Genomic DNA, 10,145 nt, shown 5'->3' on the forward strand with positions numbered 1-10,145 from the left:
GGTTACATAGTTTGTCATTAAGTCCCATATATACATGAATGAGATTGTAAGAATCGCATTTTTTGGCAACTTGACTCTGCTTTGTTTACACAAAATTAAATTGTGCCGAAGTTAGTTATATAACGGTTAGCTTTTTAATTATTTATGTCTTTTTTTTTTGCTTTGTTTTGTTTAAGACTAAACAATCCCAATTTTGCCAATCTTTTCAGATATATAAACCTCTCTGCTCTATTTATTATTTTTGTTGCCTGACACTCTTCTCTTTCCAGCTTAATAATATTTCTCTCTTACCTCATTTTTGCCATGTCATCGAAGAGGAGTAAAGGAAAAAAACATGAGAAAAAAACCTTCTGTTTCTATTTCAGATGCTATTAAGCCATGCATACCTCTCGCTGGGCCAGTGCTTGACCTTTCAATGTAATTTTCTTTTCAGCACCCTTGATTTTTATTTCACTTAAAGCCTTTAGGTTTCCCTTGTCTCTAATGTTAGCTATTTTGCTTATGGCTTGATAATCAAAATTGCAGCACATCCAAAGCTGTTTTTCAGTTGAGTAAAGAAGAACTGAGAATCCTGAGCACCCAAATATCCCTTCAAGGCTTACTTTTCTCTGAAGTTCATACCACATAACGGATACTGTAAAAGTTTAAACTAGAGAAAAATCACTAAGTGTGAGTGCCAGGAAATAAAAATTGGACTATCTATTTCTTGTGAATATATATGCATGAACTTCTGAGGAACAAACATTTTCCCCTTGGGCAGTCCTAATAATTATCTCTATTCATGTTTTCCTCTGAGCTATCTCATCTGGTTGCTTGTCATGAATTTTTGCAAATAAACAGCGCCCCAAACAGTTCCATAGGGAAGGCCTGGAACATCTCCATTCTTCTGTCATTCGGTTCACTGGCTTAAAGTGACCAGAGCGTACTTGGGACATGAGCTACACAGATTCTGTAACTCTCCATCTCCTTCCAAGGAGACTCTGTCTGAAATTATACCCGTTCTGGGCTATGAAGAAATTGAAAATGACATTGGAAACATATGCTTGAAGGCAACATGGGGCTTAACAGACCTCAGTCACGTACTTGAAAGGCTTTTCTTGAATTGGGGCCTATTTTGGAATTTCTCAGGCACTGAATGTCATTCGGCTGCTCAGTCTTTACCRTTCTGTGAGTGCTACTCAACAAAAGGTCGTTAAAAATACATATTTAACAATACGTTTTCCAGTTTTTCAACAAATTCAATCTCTTATCACACATCTCTAACATAGATCAGAAACTATATTCACATTATATCCATGTATTTATCTTACCAGCTGCAACAAGGAGCAACTATTTATTTTTTAATCACTTTTGCAGTAACTGATACTTATTTAGGTTTTAGGCTTGAAAAATCAGTCAGTCCTGGGCATGCCTCTGGTGGGCCAAATGATCTGTCCGTAACAGGTTATTTTATCTGGAATTCACCTCTGCATATAGACAAGCGTGTTTTGGAACAGGAAATATGTTGCTCTGCTCTTTCAATCTATTATAGCCGTTTTCTAGTCTTTCCAGGTAGATAAGCTAACTTTTTGTCTTTGTTGTGCCCACTTAGGCACATCCTCCAGTGGCTTTACTGACTCACGGTGGGGGTTTCTACTCATGGTGAGTGACCACTTGTGACTGAAGTAACTGTGCAACCTCAAAAGCCTACAGGCACAAGGTTGAGTCCCCAATATCCATACTCATTAATTCAGGGACACCACCACACTAACCTGACCTCGTTTTGGGCCCACACTAGTATTTCTGCCTGGCAAAGCACTGAGCTGTTCAATCATTCATTTGCAAGGATTCAGGGCTGACCTTGCTATGCTCCATTTCCCCATGTAGCCATGCCCCCTGTCTTTTCAATGCTTTCCCATAGGTTATCTCTTTTCTGTGTCTGAAGTCTTGCTCCCTGAAAGAGAATTATATTTGTGTATTTTATGAACAGCCTGCTTTTAAAATAATCAACAATTCCTCCCAAACTTCCTTTGAAGCCTTCTCGAGCCCTCCCTTAAAACATAAGACACCCAAATGGAATAACCTACATGCACCATATTATTAGTGTTTCTATGCATAATATATAAACCACTCTGGATTTCTCTGTAAAAGATTTCAGAGAGAAATAAATTATGTTAGAATATATTTCACTTGTAAACCGTATTTGAGCATAAGCCTCCAGATGGGAAAGGTCAGGACTGTACATTAACCCTTTGAACTAGATATCCCCTTTGAAAGATAAAAGTTTGGCAGTAAATGGACCCACAAGTTTCTGAATCATTTTGCATTTAAATCACGGGCTTCTTATTTTCATCCATCATTAACCTAATTGATCTCATTTAAACATGCAAATTGTGGCACTGAACTTTCATGTTCACAGATATTATTCTTTACTGTTTACTGCTACTATCCTTTATGTTTCATTTGTTTCAAGCATTCATTAAAATGAAAAGTTTAAACATGATAATTTTGCTTATTATCACRGTGTTTACATAATTATTGAGCTAAATAATTAAATATAACTTCTTATTTACTTTTCATTCAGTATGAAGAGGTGCACTTGCAACGAAGGCTGTATCTTAATTCACTTATTATAATTTTTAAAACTGAATCTTATACTGGCAAATGTGGAAATATCCCTTCTTTGAGGGAGACAGAGTGAAAGGTTAGTCACAAGAGCACTGAAATATGGTTCTAACTTTCATACTAACTTTCACTCTGTACTTTACAGCAGGGAAGGAAACCTGTTTTGGAAAAAAAACACCAGAAAAAAATGTCTCTTGAAATGTCCAGTCTGACTAGACTTGAAATGTCCAGTCTAGATGGGAAACTTCAATATGTCCAAAGGACAAAACTTGCTTCAGCAGAACATTGTTACAGAGGCTCAATCAGAACATCTTGAAATCCTCTCATTCTTAAGGTAGCAACAGTAAAACATATTTTCACCAAAATAGAAAAGTAGGAACACAACTGGAATAGCTGACCTGTAAAAGGATGGCAACATTGCTGGTGAAAGAAGGTCCTTCCCTGCCACAGAGATGGATCAGACTCAGATAGCCACCCAATCTAGTACTACTATGAGCTGAGAATTTTGTTCTGAGTTTCCTTCTTCTAACCTTTTCAACCATCTTCCACTTATGAAGAGGGTTGGTTATAGATGCAAGTTTGATAATGACTTAGTCACTTCCAACAAGCTTAGGATATAGCTATCTGTATGTATAATCGGGCTTGGGTCCTCAAAAGACAGGACAAAGAAATACAAATTTGTTTGGTTCTCAGAGCCAAGTCTAAGAACTCTAAAGAATAAAGCATGAAAGCCTACAAAAAACAACTGTGTTTCCTCTAAGAAAGTTTCTAAACTGTGCTTTCAGTCTATGGCTCACAAACACAATACAGAAGGGTGGGYCGTGCCAGAGAACATGCTACTGTTCTCTGAGAGCTGAGAAAAGGCCTAAGAGGGAACATCAGTTCCTCTTTACTAGTTCTACAGGTCTCTGGGGTGTCAGAATTCCCAAACACTGTTCTAAAATAAGATGCCAATCGAAAGACAGCAAATTGTAATAATTTGGAATATAGAATTGCAAAGCTCCAGGTGTGCAAATCTTAAGGGACTTCTTTCTCTTACAGCCCTAAACAAGAACGACTTTGGAAATTTCAGGTCTTTTCATGGCACCAGCAGCCATAGGGGAACTGTTTATTTAACTTTATCAGATAAAGATACATTAGATAAATAACTGATGGTAAAGTCAGAATAAGAAGTTCCAGTTCTTAGCAGCGCACCAGACTGCCTCAACATACACTCTAATTTTATTTTCTTGAGTCAGTTGAATATTTTGAGGACCTACCTGTTTTAAAATAAATAAATAAATAAAACTGGATGGCTGTTACACCTCATTACTGTACTTAGCTGTCCTTCTCTTGGTGATGGGAATCCACCTCTTACCAGACTATCCATATCAACACCAAGGCAGTGTGAAATCATGCCAGATATATCCAGTTCTTACCTTAAGCCTGCATGTCTTTGAGGCTATCACATAGTATAATGAAGAGACAGTCATAAGCAAAGAGAACACTACTACTGTTGACTGACCTAACACCCCATAAATGAGAAGTGTGTTAAAAAAAAAAAAAAAAAAAAAAAAACCACAGCATCTGTGAGGGAAATTTCTTTTATCTTTCCTATGTTCTTTACTTCCCAAGAACATGTTGTCTGCCTAGACAGTACAAGATGTTTAAAGTGAAATGTGCCTCTGCTTCATAAACATAGGTACTGCCTAACCCCAGGGGAATGCAGGGAGCTGTACCTCACATTACTGTAAGCTCTTGAGTCCAGGAAGAAAGGGGGCATGTCATGCCAAAGTGCAAGACCAAAAACATTTTCTAAGCATGAATTGATGTTGGAGAAAAAACAGTCACATCAATAAAAAGAATGCAGTACACTAAAACAGAATTCTCATGGTTTAGTTGAACAGCTAATAAAAAAAAAAAAAGCAGTTGTTCATATATATATATTTTGCCTCAGCCAGACAGTTGAAAGTTGAAAATGGAAGTACGATGCATATTTCCTGCATTTATAGCCAAGAGGGAGCATATGTAGGTGACAAGGGACAGTGCATCCCTTCAGACATTATTACAGCTAAAAGGTCTCCAATTGTGTGCACTTTCGGATGTGCATACCCCTGGCCCTTCTGAACTASAAAAAGACAGCAAATCCATGTCTGACATTGTCACCCTTGAAAAATCACCCATGATGTTTAAAACATAACTAGTTTATTAGAATGAAACAGAAGATTTAAGGAAGCCACATTATTTTTTTCTCTAGATATTATCCTGATGTGGAATCTTAAAGCCTTCTCCATAGACAAATGGCCTAACAATCAACTATTTTTTCCCTTATTTTTCATATAATGCCTTCTTTAAACTGGTGCATTACTCCTGTTGGGAATGTCAAATTTTACAAAATGTGCACATTGCATACAATGTGTACRCTACCTGCTGCAGAAAGAATATTATTTTTAGTACCTCAGTAATCACAGTAGTACTCTGTTGTTACACACACACATACATACACTTTCCGAAGTTACTGCACAAGTGCATTGCTGATTTGCTTAACCATACTCTAAACTTCAGCTTTTTGCTTATTTAGTTCAAAATCAATACATATGTTTCCTAAAGAGTAGCTACCAACCTTTTGGAATAACTTTAAATTGAATTTCAGACATTCATTGTAGCCCAATCTATTAACAACCAAAATGAAGAAACTGCCTATTATGTAAACATTGTTGGAATTGCCTCTATAAGCGAGTTAGTTGATGGCTATAGACTTGTCAGACTGACAATTCACTCCATATCTGTGTCTGCCAATATAGAATTTACTCCAAATTCCCTCTCCAGACAATTCTTTACATAACACATATTTAACTTATTAGTGCTGTCATTTGGGAGCATGGTCAGCTTTTGAAGAAACTTTCAGTGCGTCCAATAGCACAGAACACGTTGCTGCTGCCATTTTAGAGTAATGATGATAAGGTCTGAAGTTCAAATGATTTGATTTCATTTTACAGCTCCAGAAGCAGCTTCTAGGGCAGCCTTACACAATTAATTTCTACTGAGTCTGCTGGGTAATTTTATTGAAGTCTGAGAACTTTTACTGAGGTAAAGTATTTACCACTGACTAATTTATACAGTGCTCTTCTTCAGTAAGAAACATCATGTTGGCTCCTGCTCAAATTAAACCTGCAGGAAAGTGAAGCAGCTGCTTCCAAGACACACACCGCACATCTGGGACATCCAGGAGGAATAAGCAGAATTGCCTGGATCTCGACCAGAACTTATACSTGGCCTCAAATTTCTCTCCAGGAGAGTGTATGAGGAATGTATGTATGTATGTATCTTATAATACACAGACCCATAAATATTTTACTGAGAGTCTTTCAAAATTGAACTTCTGCACCTGTGATTCTTTAATACAAAAACAAAAACAAAACAAATAACCCTTACTTTAGTTTGAACACAGGAGTAAGCGGTAAAGCCGACCATTCCTTTGAGATTTATATTTATCACTTACAAGCAGCACTTCCTAATAATCAGTGGCAGCTCAGCTGACAAGCAAGCTTCAGAGCAAAGCCATGGGGGATACGAGTCTATTTTAGGTTTACTGTTGACAGGGAGGGTCAATGGAAAAATAAACTCAGCAAGCAGTGTCATGCCACCACAAACCTCTGATGGCCAAGCATAAACTAAATTACGGCCAAAACTTTCAGCACAACAGAAACAACTGGGCAACTGGGCTACCCTGCAGTGCACAGACCATGACACAGAGATGAACCAGACTAAGCATGAGTGAGACGTAACATAAACTAGTAATAAAGAAAGCTGAGAAGATTGGAGCTAACTGTGGAATGAAACCCCACAGGACAGCAATGGATAGATGATTTACTATTATCCTGTATTTCTAACAAGGGCTAGAAATATGCATTGGTTCATGCACTGGTAATTCCTAAGAACCATCCATGCACCAAAGATCAGAGTCTTCAAATTTTAGGAGTGTGTTTAAAATCAGAGCACATGGTAGTGGGTGATGCCAAATCCAGTGCATTTCTTCCCTATCAAGTCCATCTGCAYTGTTCTGTTCCACCCTTTGAATAAGGTACTTGTTTATTGTTCTATTCACAGAGCTCTCTGCCACTTGAAATTTCCCTGGGGCAATGCCACCCTGCCTGGCTGTAATTTCTGGAGGAGAGATGCCCTTAAAGAACATCCAGGACATCAAACTAACAATTGTTTAATGACATCACACATAGAGTCCCATCCTTCCTTTGTGTTTCCCCAGCACCATTTTCGAACTGTTCACTGCTGGCGTGAGGATATATTGGGTCAGCCCACACTGAGCCCTGTGTGTATGATTCTCATTAATACAAATGGGATGTATCCTGAATGTCTGAATAGATAATAGTGCTGCAATATAACTGCAGCAATATAACTGCATGGTAGCTCATAGCTATCATGGTGAGTAATACCAGGTGACAGAACAAGAGAATGAAATCAAGGCAAGGGGCTCAGCTCCAGTGCTATGTGCTCCTTCCAAAGCCTTTGTGACTGCTCCAGTAAATCACAATTCTGCTTTCTTTTCTTCCATGCTCTTTGTTGAGTCATGTCTTCAGATCCCTGATTATTTTCTTTTTTTTCATCATTTTCTTTAGAAACTTGGCCAGAATGAGGTTGCTGAGCATGTCAACTGTGGAGTTACGTGTGGTAAGGAAAAATACAGTAATAGTTCCGTTTTTAGTCTCCTTGTCACCACTAGTAAAATACTGCTTTCTTCAAAGGTTTAAATCGCATTTCCACCCTCTCTTCTAAACCTGTGCTTATTTTGGCACATTTCTCACTTATCTTTCCCTGTATAATGGCTCTATACTATGGCTGCAGATTATTAAATTGATTGGTGGAAAATTAATGGAGCAAGCAGCAAGCATAGAGAGTCATTTTACTCATGCATTGTGGCTTTGATAAGTTGGCAGCAACAAGAAGCATATTAGTTATTGTAAATTCTGTGTGCAGGCTGTTTTTATTAGAGAACTTCAGTGAAATTACAGGAGAGAGAGAAAGGTCTTATACAAAAATAAATCAAAAAGCAAAGTGGAAGATGCACCCTGTTTCTATTTAGTGTCTTGCTATCTAGGGTACAAAAAGGAAGGAAATTATGAATATTCAGGAAGCTTTATATATGAGAAGCAATAGAAAGGTTTCTTTGCATTATGATAATCAAACAAATCAGAGCACTTCCTTCACCTTGAATCACATTACATTGCAGCAGCTGTGACTCAGCTTAAATTTTCTATCATAGAATCATAGAATCCTTAAGGTTGGAAGGTTCTATAGCTCTCCTCCTTCTGTATCTACTGATCCATCCAATTTGGTTTATCTCTTGTGTTGCCAACATCTTGAACAGGGCACTGGAAAAATAACAACTGAGCTGGAAATGAAGGCATGGGTCTGCTGAGTGACTGATGGATGTGGGATTTGAGAATTCAAGGAAATAAAACTACTGGAGATTCATGTCTCTAGTACAGATGCAGTTTGTATATGTTAGAGGAAGCAAGTGTTGGTAGCTAAGTTGGTGGAGAAAAGCTTAGTTCTTATTCAGTAAAATAAAATGAGTCTCCTTCTTTGGAGATCTTTAAAACCCGCTTGGACGCAGCCCTGTGCCACATGCTCTGGGTGACCCTGCGTGAGCAGGGGGGTTGGACTAGATGACCTCTGAGGTCCCTTCCAACCTTAAGCATTCWATGATTCTATGAAAGKTAGAATATATCTGAAAAGTTATTTTCAGTATACATTACTTACGGAAAATAATCCATATTTTCCTCATTTTTAGATGTTTGCAGGTGACATTTTTAGCAGTGCTCTCTACTTCCATGCATGGAGCACTTTTGTGATCACTGCATTTTATACATGCTACAAGTCTTAGCTACCTATAGAAATGACCTCTGTTTAGAAGCAAGGTATACATGCCAGCAATTCTTGACATGGCCCCTTGGGAGCTATCTGTAGTTACTGGAAGCTTGTCTGCTTTATGGTCCCTGCTCCAATGCAGTAGTAGCATCACTTGCAAAAATAATAGGTTCATAGAAAAAGCTCTCTGAAATTCCTCTTTCTTTTACTACTTCTGACCATTTTTGAAGATGCCTGCTTTCTTCAACTAGCAATCAAGTACAGATGTTCTGCAAGAGTCCAAATATAAGAACAGTTAAGAAAGGTGGTTATAGTGCAAGTGAACACGTAAATGTCACCTGATGTCAAAAAGGTGTTCTCCTGAGTGCCTCAGTTTTTTTAAGTAAAAATATGACTCAAAGGACAGCACGATTTACAGCAGCATATGCAAACCACCAGCAGACTTACTCAACTGTGAAATATCATATTGCAGAAATGCTGTAATTGCAGAACTATCAGAAACTGAATATTTAGAAAACAGGTATAAAATATTACATGAACAAACTCACTGTGGAATCACAGAAACACAGAATCACAGAATGGTTGAGGTTCGAAGGGACCTCAGAGATCATCTAGTCCAACCTCCCTGCTCACGYAGGGACACCTACAGCATGTGGCACAGGGTGGCATCCAGGCGGGTTTGGAAGACTTCCAGAGAAGGAGACTCCACAGCCTCCCTGGGCAGCCTGTCCCAGGACTGTCACTCTCACTGTCAAGAAGTTCTTCCTCACATGGAGATGGAACTTCTGGTGTTTCAACAGGCAATCCACTGCCCCTTGTCCTGACACTGGCCACCGCTGAGAAGAGTTTGGCCCCATCCTCTTTACATGCTCCCCTCAGGTATTTTTACATATTGATCAGATCCTCTCTCAACCTTCTCTTCTCCAGGCTAAACAGGCCCAGCTCACTCAGCCTCTCCTCATACGAGAGATGTTCCATTCCCTTAATCATCTTAGTTTGTCTTCTCTGGACCCTCTCMAGAAGMTCCATGTCCCTCTTATACTGRGGAGCCCAGAACTGMACACAGTACTCCAGGTACAGCCTCATCAGAGCTGAGTAGAGGGGCAGAATCACCTCCCTTGACCTGCTGGCAACACTCCTCCTGATGCAGGCCAGGATCCCATTGGCCTTCTTGGCCACGAGGGCACACTGCTGACTCATGGTTAACTTGGTGTCAGCCAGGACTCCCAGGTCCCTCTCTGTGGAGCTGCTCTCCAGCAGGTCAACCCCTAATCTGTGCTGGTACCTGGGGTTATTCCTCCCCAGGTGCGGGACCCTGCACTTATCCTTATTGAACCTCATGAGGTTCCTCTCTGCTCAACTCACCAGCCTGTCCAGGACCCTCTGGATGGCAGCATGGCCCTCCGGAGTGTCGGCCACTCCACCCAGCTTGGTGTCATCTGCAAACTTGCTCAGGGTGCACTCCATGCCCTCGTCCAGGTCGTTGATGAACAAATTGAACAGCACCAGGCCCAGTACTGACCCCTGGGGGACACCACTGGCCACAGGCCTCCAACTGGACTTGGCCCCATTTATAACCACCCTCTGAGCTCCAAATGATTTTACTTCTTGTCTATTTTATAAGAATTCTGGAAACCTCAATTTAAGGATTTAAGGGGAGAAAAAGAAAAAGA

The 10,145-nt window shown here is 39.5% G+C and overlaps 1 protein-coding gene across 3 annotated transcripts in view; it reads right to left on the minus strand.

Annotated features, from left to right (window-relative positions):
• CADM2 (cell adhesion molecule 2) overlaps window positions 1-10,145 on the minus strand; it is a 603,314-nt gene that overhangs the window by 99,091 nt on the left and 494,078 nt on the right. The window lies entirely within an intron of this gene.

Source organism: Nothoprocta perdicaria, unplaced genomic scaffold, assembly GCF_003342845.1.
Source record: "Nothoprocta perdicaria isolate Ctin4 unplaced genomic scaffold, notPer1 scaffold_100, whole genome shotgun sequence".
Taxonomy (NCBI): domain Eukaryota; kingdom Metazoa; phylum Chordata; class Aves; order Tinamiformes; family Tinamidae; genus Nothoprocta; species Nothoprocta perdicaria.